The following is a 12,986-nucleotide window of genomic DNA, read 5'->3' as shown; positions in this document are numbered from 1 at the left end:
AGATAAGGGTCATTAAAATTCAGGTTGCTATAGAGCTTACAGGGTAATGGCTGTGGGGGCTGGGCTGTTTGTTGGAACTGGGGTTTTGAAATCTTCTTTGGAACCAAAGTACAAGTAAAAACATAAAAAAATACATCCAACACATCTTAAAACACTTGTAAATGTATACAGTAAACACAGGAAAGATAACTCTTATGGTGTACAAATGATTAATGTTTGAAAAGGGATTTTAACTGGGGAACTTTTAACTGGGGATTTTTTACTGGGAAGGGTGCAAATGAACTGCTTTGAACAAGTGAAAACCATAATAATAAAACTTGATTTGTGTACCTGGGCTGATGGGTTAATTTTAACATTCAATTTAAAAATATTTAACTCAAAATTAATTAAAGCACTTAATATGCAAAGACCAAGCACTAATAGGGATTTTATGTATGACAAATACATTATCCCACCAGCTAAGTTTTAGTGCGGATTCCCACTTTTGGACCGGTACATGGGCTATTTTTCTGATATTTTTGGCTATATTTAGGACGGCATCCCCATGGTCATCTATCTTCAAACAACAGTCTGATGTATTAAATTTTCCACAAACACCTCCTTCTTCAGCCAATAGATAGTCTAAAGCCAGCCTGTTGATACACCGCAGCTCTTGTTTGGCTTTGTTGGCTAGCTGGTAATTCCAGTGCCTGGCCAGTTTGGTTCGTTATTATTTCTACAACTGCTTGGAGTCTTAGAATCCGATTCAACGTGCAAATTGGGGTTCGATACCCCCAACTCCCATCTTGTGCCCAGGTGGCTGGCCCATACGTTTCAATTATGCGCTCAGCGGGCCATTCCTCGTTTCTCCGTTTTTGAGATCCTCCAATCAATTCTTTTATTTCTTTTTTAGATCGTCATACACTGGTATTCCTAGTTGATCTCCGTCTGGCTCTGGTAAAAGAAAGAATCCTGGGTGTATGATTCCCAGGGTACAACTCCCTTTCCACCGAGAGGGGAGCTTTGCATATGCCCTTTTTCCACATATCCAGAATAGGCCATCTGGTGCCTTCCAGGAAGCAAATTTTTGTTGATTTATATTTTCTCAAAATTCTAAAATGTCTGGGATCCCAAAAATAAGGATTTTTGTTTGTATCATTGCATTGAAAGAGTTTGACCTTATTATTGTACTTACAATTCTTTTTCTTTGTTTTTTCCTGAGTCCAATACAGAGCTGGTTTCTCGGGGACCCACCATGTAAAAGTTCTATTACTGACCTTATATCTCTTACAGGGAGTATTTCCTACTTCGTTAAGGAAAATTGTTTCCGGTACACTAGAGACACTCCTCTCCTATCACTGTTGAACTCAGTACCCACCCTTCTGGTCTGTTTTCTCCCCTTGTCCTTGTCTGATTCCACTTAAGGAGTTCTACTGGGCTTAAGCTACTGCCTTTCCATGGCCATTCCTCTGTCATCAGAGGCCCTCCACAGACCCAACAGCTGGTTACATTAAGCTCTTTACTTATTTTTTCCCCTGACTCCACAAACAGTTTTTTTCCAAATTTTGAGATATCTTTTTCATTTTTTAATTGTTGAGTTTCACATACATGTCTTGAATTTGGGTCAATATAGAGTTAGATTGCTGTGCTAGCTTTGCCTTCTTGTTTATCAGTTGTTCTTTTATGAAGCCTGAGACTTTACTCCTAACAATACATGTGAAACAAATCCATCTTTCCCCTTTTGGACATTTACTTACCAACTGTTGGGGTTTTAGTTTAGTCCTTGTAAGAAGCCAGAGGTCGGAAGCCGCGGCGGGACGGGGAGCTCGAATCCCCAGCGGGGGGAGAAGACCTGACACCAGCCAATATGGTTGAAAACTAAACTCCGGTTTATTAGCAGTCTCGAGGCACTTAAATAGTATACCAGCTTGTTAGCTTCTAAGGGGCTTACTTATCAGGACATTTTTCTATTTCTACACAATCAGACTACATTGGCAGTCTTCCACAATCTTGTTATGTTCAAAGGAATCTTGCCCTTGCCTCCCTTATACTCCTAGATATCACACCTGCAAGTACATTACTCCCTGAACTTTCTCAGGCTGGAACTGTTTTGCTTTTCACAGAGACTTTCCCACAGAAAGTGTCTCACGCACTCAGGCCCAAAAACCCTTCAGCTTAATAGCTTGCACAGCTCCTTTATTGATCCCAATAAATCCATTCTCCAACAAGTCCTAGGTTTGGTTTTTTTTCTGTTAAAGGAATTTTTTCCCATATGCATGTTGCTAGGGGACAAATGGCCGTACTTAAGAGAAGACAAAAGGGCCTGGCCAGGCTTTTGTTTTCACCTGGGTGTGAGTTCAGTCGCTCTCAGCGTCTGGAGAGAGAAGCCGCAGAGAAAGGAGCTGCTGGTTCCTTTTTTCGGCCGTTTTTTTTCTTTCTGCTGGAAGCAACGCCGGGATCGCAAAGCTGTTTTCCTTGCCCTGCTGGAGGCCAGGCCGTGGCCACCCCACCCCGCTGCTGCTCCGAGCCTTCGCTGCATTGTAGCTGTGCTCGCCCTGCCTGCCTGGACCTCCGGGGGAGGGTTCCCCTTTTGGATACATCTCGTCTGCCACCCGGGATTTGTGTTTGTGCCTGCCGCTCCAGCCTGCCGTTCCAGCCTGCTGTTCCCGAGAGTCCGGGATCGGCTGCCCAGTGGTTTGTGAAACCTTTGTTCCATCCTTCCCGGGGATCCCAGGGCACCAGTGCCGCGTGCTCCCCGAGCTCGCTCCAGAGCGCCCCCTGCAGCCGTGGGGGAACCATCGCACCTGCCCTGCTCACCGGGAGCCGCCAGTGTCCCTACCAGCTGCAAGCGGAACTGCACCCAAGGGGAAATAGCCTGACAGCCGAGAAGGCTGGGACTGGGTTTGTGTTTGCTGTTACTGTCATAGTTGTTGTTGTTTTGTTTGACTGGTTATATATCTATATCTATATCTATATCTATATCTATATCTATATCTATATAGTAAAGAACTGTTATTCCTATTTCCCACATCTTTGCCTAAAGGCCCTTGATTTCAAAATTATAATAACTCAGAGGGAAAGAGGTTATATCTGCCAGTTCAAGGGAGGCTTCTGCCTTCCTTAGCAGACACCTGTCTTTCAAAACCGAGACACCAACCTGCTACCACTTGTTCCTAGGTTTTCTACAATCCAGTACTTTTTCCCATTCTGTATACAGTTTTCTAATTTGGATGGGTTTTAACAGTGACTGTTGACATGGGTATGCACAATGAAAAAGGAACCTCAGTGTTTTTTATATACAGCTTTCGGTAACACCTATGGCGTGGCTGTGTCGGTATTCCCAGAGGGAAGAGACAAAAAAGGAGTGACAGATAAAGGAATAACAGAGGTCCGATATGGCTTATACCTCCACCTCCCTTGCCTATGCTACCCACAGCAGGGGTATATGATCTTCTTGGTGGCAAGTACAGTGGTCAATTCGGTCTTGCCCTCTATTTCCTCGTCACTTCCTTTTCGCTAATTTCCAGGCAAATTGCTTTTGACCCTTCTTAATTGTAGCTTCCTGCCATTCCTCAGGTATCTCCCATTCAACAGGCACTAGTAATTCCACAAAGCAGGGTTACTATTTCAGCTGTTCTTTGCACTACCTGGATGGGGAATAGATTTGGCATTCGACACTTCATGCAGTGAGAGTGTCATTTTAGTGAACTACAATACCAGTAATTTTTACAGTCTGGACATTTATATTTAACCCAGCTAGCATGTCTAGTATTGGGATGAATTAGACAGGGTATATCGTATGGCACTGTTGAAAGTGGCAATTCCTCCTCCTTCTTAAATAAGTCACAGGCTAAGGCCAGAATATGAGAACTCTCGGACCGAAATAGTCCTGATCCTCCTGTTTGGAGTGGAAGTATTCCTCCCCAAGGGGGGTATCGGAGGTGTCTCAGGACTTGTCCAGGCAACACTTGAAACCACTGATACAAGCTTGGCCTTATTTCTCTGTCAGGCATGATTCTTGGTGTATCTCTTGGATCATTTGGGTCTTCCCAGCACATTAACCCCCAGTTCCCTCTTAAGCGTTAACTTGGTATCGCTAGGTGTAGATGTTATAGTCCACTCCTTAGGTTCTTCCACGGGTCCTTTGATTCTGCTGGCATGGATCCACCCTCGCTCCTTGGTCCGGATCGCTGCCTCAGTCGTCAGTAGCACCTGAAAAGGACCTTCCCATTGTGCAGCTAAAGATTGCTCTTTCCACGTTTTTACTAGTACCCACTCCCCTGGATGGAAGTTTATGGATTTTAAAGTCTAAAGGTGTGGTTTGAGGGAGTATCCCTTTTAACCGCAAATCTTCAAGGGTCCTTGCAATTGTGTTGACATATTCTTTAACACTCATTTCCCCGAATTCATAGGTAACAGTTTCATGTTGGGTGGTCAGAAAGGGTAACCCAAACATCATTTCTTAAGGTGACACTCCCAGGTCTGACCTGGGTTGGGACCGAACCCTCAATAAAGCCAGAGGTGGGCATTTTACCCATGGCATTTGAGTTTCAATTATTAATTTAGTTAAGGTTCTCTTTAAAGTTTGGTTCATCCTCTCTACCCATCCTGAACTCTGTGGGTGCCATGGGGTATGTAGTTCCCATTTTATTCCCAAGGCTTGAGTTAGTTGCTGCAGAACTTTTGATATAAAATGTGTCCATCTGTCTGAGTCTATCCTATTAATCATTCCATACCTAGGAATAATTTGTTCTAAGAGGGTTTTACATATTGCATTGGCTGTGGCTCTGACAGTGGGAACAGCTTCCACCCAATGGGTAAGATGGTCTGTTACTACTAATGAGAATTTCCATTTCTGCACTTGGGGGAGTTCAGTAAAGTCCACTTGGATACTTTGAAATGGTCGGAGAGCTACCTCACAACCTCCTGGAGTTGTTTTTCTCATCACCTTTTTATTTACTTTTTGGCAAACCATATATCTTTCAGTTATTTGTTTAGCCAACCCATAAATTCCAATGCACCCATAATTCCTTAGAAAGGGATCACACAAAGCCTTAGTACCCCAATGAGTTTTTTGATGCATGTTTTCTAATATTTTTCTGGTGAGTGACTTATTAAGTAACTGCCTTCCATCCGGAAGTTTCCATTTTCCACATTTGTCTGGCTTTCCCCCTATCTTATATAATTCTTTCTCCTCTGTTTCACTGAATTTTGGAGTCTCCAATTTTTCGTTCTTTGAGGTCAAAATTAACATAACCCTTTTTATCCCATTTTCTGCAGCTTCCTTAGCTTCTTGATCTGGCAAATTATTTCCTCTTATATCTGAGGTCATTCCTTTTTGGTGTCCTTTTATATGTACTACAGCTATCTCTTCAGGTAATTCTAATGCCTCTAAAACCTCTAAAATTAGTCCTTCATGTATCAAACCCTTTCCCTTTGAATTAAGTAATCCCCTTTCTTCCCAGATTTTCCCAAAGGTGTGTACTACTCCAAAAGCGTACCTTGAATCACTATATATAGTTCCCTTCTTGTGTGCTAAATATTCCAGTGCCCTTTTTAGGCCATATAATTCGCAAGTCTGAGCCGACCAGTTTGAGGGTAATTTTCCTTTTTCAATGGTTTGCACAGTCCCCCCATCAACTAAAGCATACCCTGACATTCTTTTTCCTTGTACACATCTGGAAGAACCGTCTACATATATTATTACTCCTTCTGAAAGAGCTTGTTCCTAGAGATCTGCTTGAACTTTGGTTTGGTATTGGATAATTTCTAAGCAGTTATATGTCAGGTTATCTTTTGGCTCTCCATGTAAGAATTGAGCTGAATTTAGGCTCTTACTCACTTCTAATATCAAATCATCACTACTTATCAGAATTGCTTCATATTTTAGCATCCTAGAGTCTGTTAACCATTTTTCAGCTTTCTGGTTTGGCACATTTCGAACTGCATGAGGTGTGTACACTATTAGCTTGCTCCCAAAAGTAAGTTCATTACTTTCTTCTACCAAGATTGCAGTAGCTGCTATAGCTTGAATACATATTGGCCAGCCATGGCTTACTGGATCTAACATCTTTGACAAGTAAGTCTCTTCACTCCTCCCCACTCCTGAACCAAAACTCCATGAGCTACTCCCCTTTCCACATTCACATACAGATGAAAGGGTTTTTCTAATGAGGGTAAGCTTAAAGCTGGTACTGAGGCGAGTTTTAATTTCAATTCCTCTAATTTCTCATTATCTTCTTTGGTCCATTTTATATCATCTCCTTCTGTCAACTTTCCATACAGAAATTTTACAGCTTGTGTATATCCTTCGATCCATAATCTACAGTATCCCAATAATCCAAGTAGCTTTCTAATTTCTCTCTTTGAAGAGGGAGGGGGAAGGGATAGAATGCCTTCGATTCTCTCATGGTTTAATTTTTGACTCTCCTTGCTTATTAAGTGACCAAGATATTTTACTTCTGATTCTATAAATTGCAGTTTCCCTTTTGATACTCTTAACCCCTTTGCTCCAAGAAAATTCAGAAGTTTTATCGTTGCTTCTCTGACTTCACTTTCAGCTTCCCCAGATAATAAGAGATCATCCACATATTGGATGATTTGTATTCCTGGTGGAATAGGGAAAGTTTGTACTATTATTTTTAAAGCTTGTCCAAATAGGTTTGGCGATTCTGTAAATCCCTGTGGTAATCTTGCCCATCTCAGTTGCTGCCTTCTCCCGGTATTTGGATCCTCCCATTCAAAGGCGAAAATATCTCGGCTTTCTTCAGCCAGTGGGCAGGTCCAGAAGGCATCATTTAAATCCACTACACTAAACCACTGGTGCTGGGGTGGGACTTTACTCAGGAGAGTATAGGAATTGGGTACCACAGGATAACGAGCCCGAGTCCTCTTATTAACTTCCTGTAAGTCTTGCACTAACCTTTAAGTCCCATCAGGCTTTTTTACTGGTAGAATAGGGGTGTTATGAGGAGACATACAAGGTTCTAATGTCCCATCCTTTATTAGTCCCTCTATTACTGGTTTTAAGCTTTCTCGTCCTTTTAAGGATATAGGGTACTGACATACACGTATGGTATTACAGCTGGTGGTGGGGGTCAGCGGCTCTGACCCAGGAAGAGGTGACCGGTCCGGGGAGATGGTCCCAAAAGGAATCGCCTTCCCAAGGCCCAGTGTCTTCCCTCAGCTGCTGGCAGGAGGGCCCTTGCAGAAGCTGTCAGCTCTTTAGTGATTATCAGCTCGTGATTCCAGCTCAGCTCTGCAGGGCAGCCTCCAGGCCAAGCCAGACCAGAGAGAGAGATGAGAAGGCTCGTGTGGCTGGTTCTGCATGGAAGGTAGCTTTATTGTGGGTCCCCTCCGGCGAAGGGGGGAGCCAGGGACGAGAACCCTTTCTCCCCAGGGGCCCCAGAGAGCTTGCTTTTATAGGGATACAGGGGATCAGTAAAGGCCAATGGGTTACAGAGGATCTGGGATGGGAACAGACCAATGGGTTACAGAATGATCTGCATAGTGTCTCCCAAAGGATTGTGGGTCTGCCTTTCCTCACCATGACCAAAGTGGTTGCCTTTCCAGGGAGTCCTGCTGGGCGATTGCGAAATCTCTTATCTCAGCAGAGATCCCTCCAGGGCAAGGGCTGGGCATACCCCACAGTATGGGACATTCTTCTTTCTCAATCGTGACCCTTATGGGGTCAATATCCAGTCCTCCTCTATTCCCTTCTCCAGCCCACACCTCCTTGTTAATTTTCTTTTCATCTTCTTGACCGAGTTTTTAAAATTTTAGCCATCATTTCCCCTTCTTTTGGTCTAACTCCTATTTCCAACTCCACCTGTAAATCCCTCCCTAATAAATTGCTACCTGCCCCAGGGACTAATAAAACATCCCCCATCCAAATTCTAGTTTCCTCTTTGATTACCACATCTTTTATGACAGGAACTGTAATACTTTCTCTTATTGCCCCTGTTACCTTTACAGTACCTTTACTTATACTACAACCTTTTGGAGTATTCACTAGGCAGGTTCTTTCAGCCCCTGTATCAACCACAAATTCTAACTCCTTCTCCTGGGGACCGACTTTTAAGGTTATCACAGGCTCTAGATGGTATTTGCCCCCAGAAAATAGAGCCGGTGAGTTCCCTATTACTCATCTGAGTTTACTTCTCGGAAGATTTTTACATCCTTCTTTAAATGAGGGCATTCTCTTCTAAAATGCCCTTCCTCTCCACAGTAATAGCAAGCAGTTCTAGAATGCTCCTGAGTTTTTGTTTGTGCTGAGTTCCTGTTTTTCCCTTTTCCCCATTTCAAAAGCCCGACTTTCCGAGGAGTGGCATTCGGAGACGTCAGATTCATTTTTTGCCTTAAGTAGTCTGGACTGAAGTGAAGCCCAGCGACGGCAGTGACCTTTGCCACTTTTCCGTGTGCGTGCTGCACCCGCACACGTTTTCTTTGCTCAGCTCGAGCTACAAGGACACCCTTTCTGTTTCGCTGAGTCCACGCTGCCCATGCAGCTCTTGCTCAGCGAAGTGCACCAGGGGAGAAGCACTTGCTGGAGAAGTCCCTTGGCAGCCTCCAGCAGCTGCTCTCCTGGAGAACGGCCCGAGAAGTAGAAGCCAGTGCTGGGCTGGCACCTTCGCCTTCCGCACATAAGCACCACCAGACTCACCGGTGCACTCTGTTCTTCCCTCCTCTGCTGCATGCCACCATCGTGTTCTCCGAAAGACAAGAGTCTGAAGGGAAGTGCAATTGCTTCCACAGAGAGCTGCAAGAGGACTGGGCGGCAGCAGCACAGGTAACTGCCGTGGAACTTCCTCCTTCCCAAGGCTATAGCGTGAATTCAGCAGGCAGGAGAGTGGCAGCCACGCTGTTCTTGCAGCCCATACGGCGAGCATGCAAGCATAGCCCTCCACGGCTTCGTTCTTTGCCTTTTCGAACACGCAGTACCTTTGTTCTCCTGGAGGCGGACGGTCGTCTGCTTCTCGCCCGGAGCACTGTGCCCAGCAGCGAAGTGCTGCAGCGCACTGCTTCTGCTGAAACTTGCCTGGTCCCTGCCCCTTTGCTTCTAAGCGCTACGTACCACCACATTCTGCCTCTCTGGTCGTCTGAATGGAATGGGAAAGCTTCACGCCTGCATCTCGCACAGAGAACTGTTCCTGGATGACCAGCTAGCCTGGCATTTGCCCCTGACACTAGCGGGAACTCGTGGCTGCCAGCGGCAAGGCGAAGGTGCAGCCCAGCATTTGCTTTTTCTTCTAGTTCTTTTCTTCAGGAGAGCAGCTAGTAACCGCGCTGCGAGAGCCAACTATGGGACAGCACGTCTGTCGGAGAAGGAAGCTTCAGTGCTGCCGACTGCTGTGCACAGTTTTAATGCTGCTGTAAGGACACGGTATTTTTGGAACGTCTTCTGTCCTGACTCTCCCATCTGTGTGAGCTCTAGCTGCTCGAACTTGGCCACACTGAAGTTGTGTGGACATGATTGCGCTGCAAGAATCAAGTCTTCCAGAGAAGGGGGATAGTCAACAAATGCGCCGTGCAGGCTGGAAAGGAAAGAGGGCTGCCACCGGAATGTGGTGCGAATACCGGTTTGCACGCGTCGAGGGTAAGCTCTGGGTGAGCTTGCTGGCCTAAAACTGTTCTCTGTGCCAGACGCAGGCGAGAAGCTTTCCGTTAAGAATCAGGCTGCCACGCAAACAGAACGTGGTGCTACCTACCTAGCGCTGCGAGGGAAAGTGCATAGCCCAGGCGTGTTTCGGCAGAAGCAGCAGCGCGGAGCGTTTCGCTGCCGGCACAGCGCTCTCTGGGCGAGAAGCGGACGACGGTTTGACTCCGGCAGAATGAAAGCGCCACATGGTACGAAGAGCATCGGAATGAAGGCAGAGCACCGAGCTGCTGCCGTGCGCATCGCACAGGCTGCGAGAGGAAGCGTGGCTGTCACTGGCTTCTTTGCGGGTTCACGTTAGCAGTTGAAAACAGAAAGTTCCACTTGCAGCTACTTGTGCTGCTACCTATTTCTCTTCCAGCTCTCCCTGGAAAGAATTGTGCCGAGCTTTACGCTTCCAGATGCACAGATGACGGTGGTAGATGCGGCAGAGAATAGAAAGACAGCGCGCAGCGGACAGTTTCTGGTGCTTTACGTGAGGCAAGGGGGAAGTGCAGCCCAGCAGTGGCTTTTACTTCTGGAGCCTTTTGCTTTGGTAGCAGCAGCTGCTGCGAGTGGGCAACGGAGCTGCGAGAGTGCGTAATGTGACGGCACATCTTGCTGAGAAGGAAGCTGCCGAGCCGCAGCGTGTTGTGCTCCGTTTCAAGGCTACTTGGAGGAGGGGAGTACTCGAAGAACGCCTTCTTTCTGGACGCGTCCTTCTGGGTGTGCTCAAGCTGCATGGACTCGGCAGCACGGAAGGTGTAAGAACCTGTTTCTGGCCAGGCAGTGTGCTGGAGTGCAAGGGCTGCGCCTTCCTTTCTGAAGCAGCCCAGAGCATTCTCAGCGGAATCTGCTTGTGAAGCAGCTCTTGGCTGGACATTTGCAAGTCACTCCACTGAGTCCATGAAGCCAGTGGCCAGCTGCTTCGTTCTTCGCCTTCTGGGCTCTGGACAGAGCTGAAGCGCAGCGATGGCTCGGAGCTTTGCCGCTCTTCGGCGTGAGCACTGCACGCAGCCACAGGCTGCTGTGCACGGATTTCCCTCAGCTCGACGTGCAATCATTCTCTTGCTGTTTCCCTGAGTCGAAAGTGTCCGTGTGGCTTTCGCTCAGCGAAATGCGTCAGGAGAGAAACACTTGCTGGATGAGCTTTTCGCTGGCCAAGACTTTCAACGCAGCACCACCATTCGGGCAAGGAGGAGGAGAAAGGAGGAGCATCTTTTCGCCCTGGCCCGTTCTTCTGCGCGAGACGCCTCTCCGTGTCTTCGCTCCCTGCAAGGCTGTAATGTGCGCCGTGGTACTTGGAAGTGAGAAGGCAGGTGCAGAGAGCACCGCGATCTGGCGGCGCCGTGCAGGCTGGAAAGGAAAGAGGGCTGCCACCGGAATGTGGTGCAAATACCGGTTTGCACGCGTCGAGGGTAAGCTCTGGGTGAGCTTGCTGACCTAAAACTGTTCTCTGTGCCAGACGCAGGCGAGAAGCTTTCCGTTAAGAATCAGGCTGCCACGCAAACAGAACGTGGTGCTACCTAGCGCTGCGAGGGAAAGTGCATAGCCCAGGCATGTTTCGGCAGAAGCAGCAGCACGGAGCATTTCGCTGCCGGCACAGCGCTCCGTGCGAGAAGTAGACGACGGTTTGACTCCAGCCCAATGAAAGCGCGACATGGCTTCTTAAGAGGCCGAACAAGGTCTTAGAGCAGCGAGCTCCTGTCTGCAAAGTACAAACTGAGAAAGGAGCGTAGCTGGCACTCGCATACCTGCTGAGTTCACATTAGCATTGAGAAGGAGGGAGTTCAACAACAGCTACTTACTTGTTCTACTACTTACTCTTCTTCCAACCATACCTGGAAACATTGGCGCTTACATTTAGGCTCCGAGATGCAGAAAATACAGTGGTTGGTGCCAAGGAGAGGGGAAGTAGAGTGTGCAGCCGGGAGTTTAGGTGGCTTTACTTTAGGCACGGGGAAGGTGCAGCCCAGCATTGGCTTTTTCTTCTAATTCTTTTCTTCAGTAGAGCAGCTAGCAACCGAGCTGCGATAGCCAACAATGGGATGGCACGTCTGTTGGAGAAGGAAGCTTCAGTGCTGCAGACTGCTGTGCACAGTTTTAATGCTGCTGTAAGGACACGGTACTTTTGGAACGTCTTCTGTCCTGACTCTCCCAGCTGTGTGAGCTCTAGCTGCTTGAACTTGGCCACACTGAAGGTGTTTGGACGTGATTGTGCTGCGAGTTTCAAGTCTTCTAGAGAAGAGGGATAGTCAACAAATGCTTTCTCACCTGGCCCATCTCTCAGTCCGAACTGTGGCTGGAAATGCTGTGCTGCAGGGGTGGACTTAGTCCCTCTAAAGTCTGTAAACTAGGTGAAACATTCCAGTGACCAGCACTTTCCTTCGCAACTATATATAGAGCATCATCACATTCTCTCAAAGTGGCTATGAAGGCCAACGCCTTGTTCTAGCACTTGTTCTCTGCGTGCAGCTGCTGGATGTTTGGAAGGCTTTGGGATCCGCGAGAGGTGGAGGGTAGGATGGTACATAGAGCTTGAAGGAAAGTGCGTATCTCCAGGGCCTTTGATGCAGTTCAGTGGGAGCGAGTGATATGTTGAGCATGTTCATGATGGCACAGAAAAGGTTCTGAAAGAAAGAGGCCGTGCTGGAACTGCCTTTACTTTTGCCACTTAGAAACTGCACAGCCAACAAGGTTCCCCACTATGCACAGGATCACATTCTTTCATGTCTCCAAGAGGCAGGATGCACAGCGGAGCTCTTTCACCAACTGCTCCCACACGACTGGGGCTGCGCCAGAGAAGCGCTTGGCTTTTTGCCGGGCACTCTCAGCGCTCATCGAAACAACCACACGATGGCTCTGAGGACTTGCAAAAGAAGGCCAAGCACCTGGCGCAGCTCGAAACCACCCCAAGGGCAGAGGCAAGTTGCAAACATCCCTGCACTCAAATCAACGGTGTCAGGACAAAAAGATTTCCCTCATCTTCCCCTTCCAAGAACAGACTCTTCTTTACACCACACTCCAAGAGCCAGACAAACCCCTTTGGCCCAAACAAATCTTTTCCCTCTCGCAGATTCTGCCCACCAGCTTGAAACCATCAGGCAAAACCAGAGCTCAAAACAGTGCCAGCTTGAGGAAGCTCTTGCTGCCTACAGCCTCAACTGCACCCCTCAAACTAGCAGCACACACGCTGTTCTCAGCACTCTCCTACTCAGCTCTAGGTACCATCCTAAGCCTTCCCTCTCCCAGAGTCAGGATCCAAAGACAACGGCACCAGGGACTGCTCACACACTAAAGGCACCTAAAAGGTGCACTAAAGGACAAAAGGCTCACAAGCTTGGCCTTTACATTCCCACTAACAGCTCAACAG

This window comes from Aphelocoma coerulescens, chromosome 4A (genome assembly GCF_041296385.1).
Source record: "Aphelocoma coerulescens isolate FSJ_1873_10779 chromosome 4A, UR_Acoe_1.0, whole genome shotgun sequence".
NCBI lineage: Eukaryota > Metazoa > Chordata > Aves > Passeriformes > Corvidae > Aphelocoma > Aphelocoma coerulescens.
Note: the sequence above shows the minus strand (reverse complement) of the source record.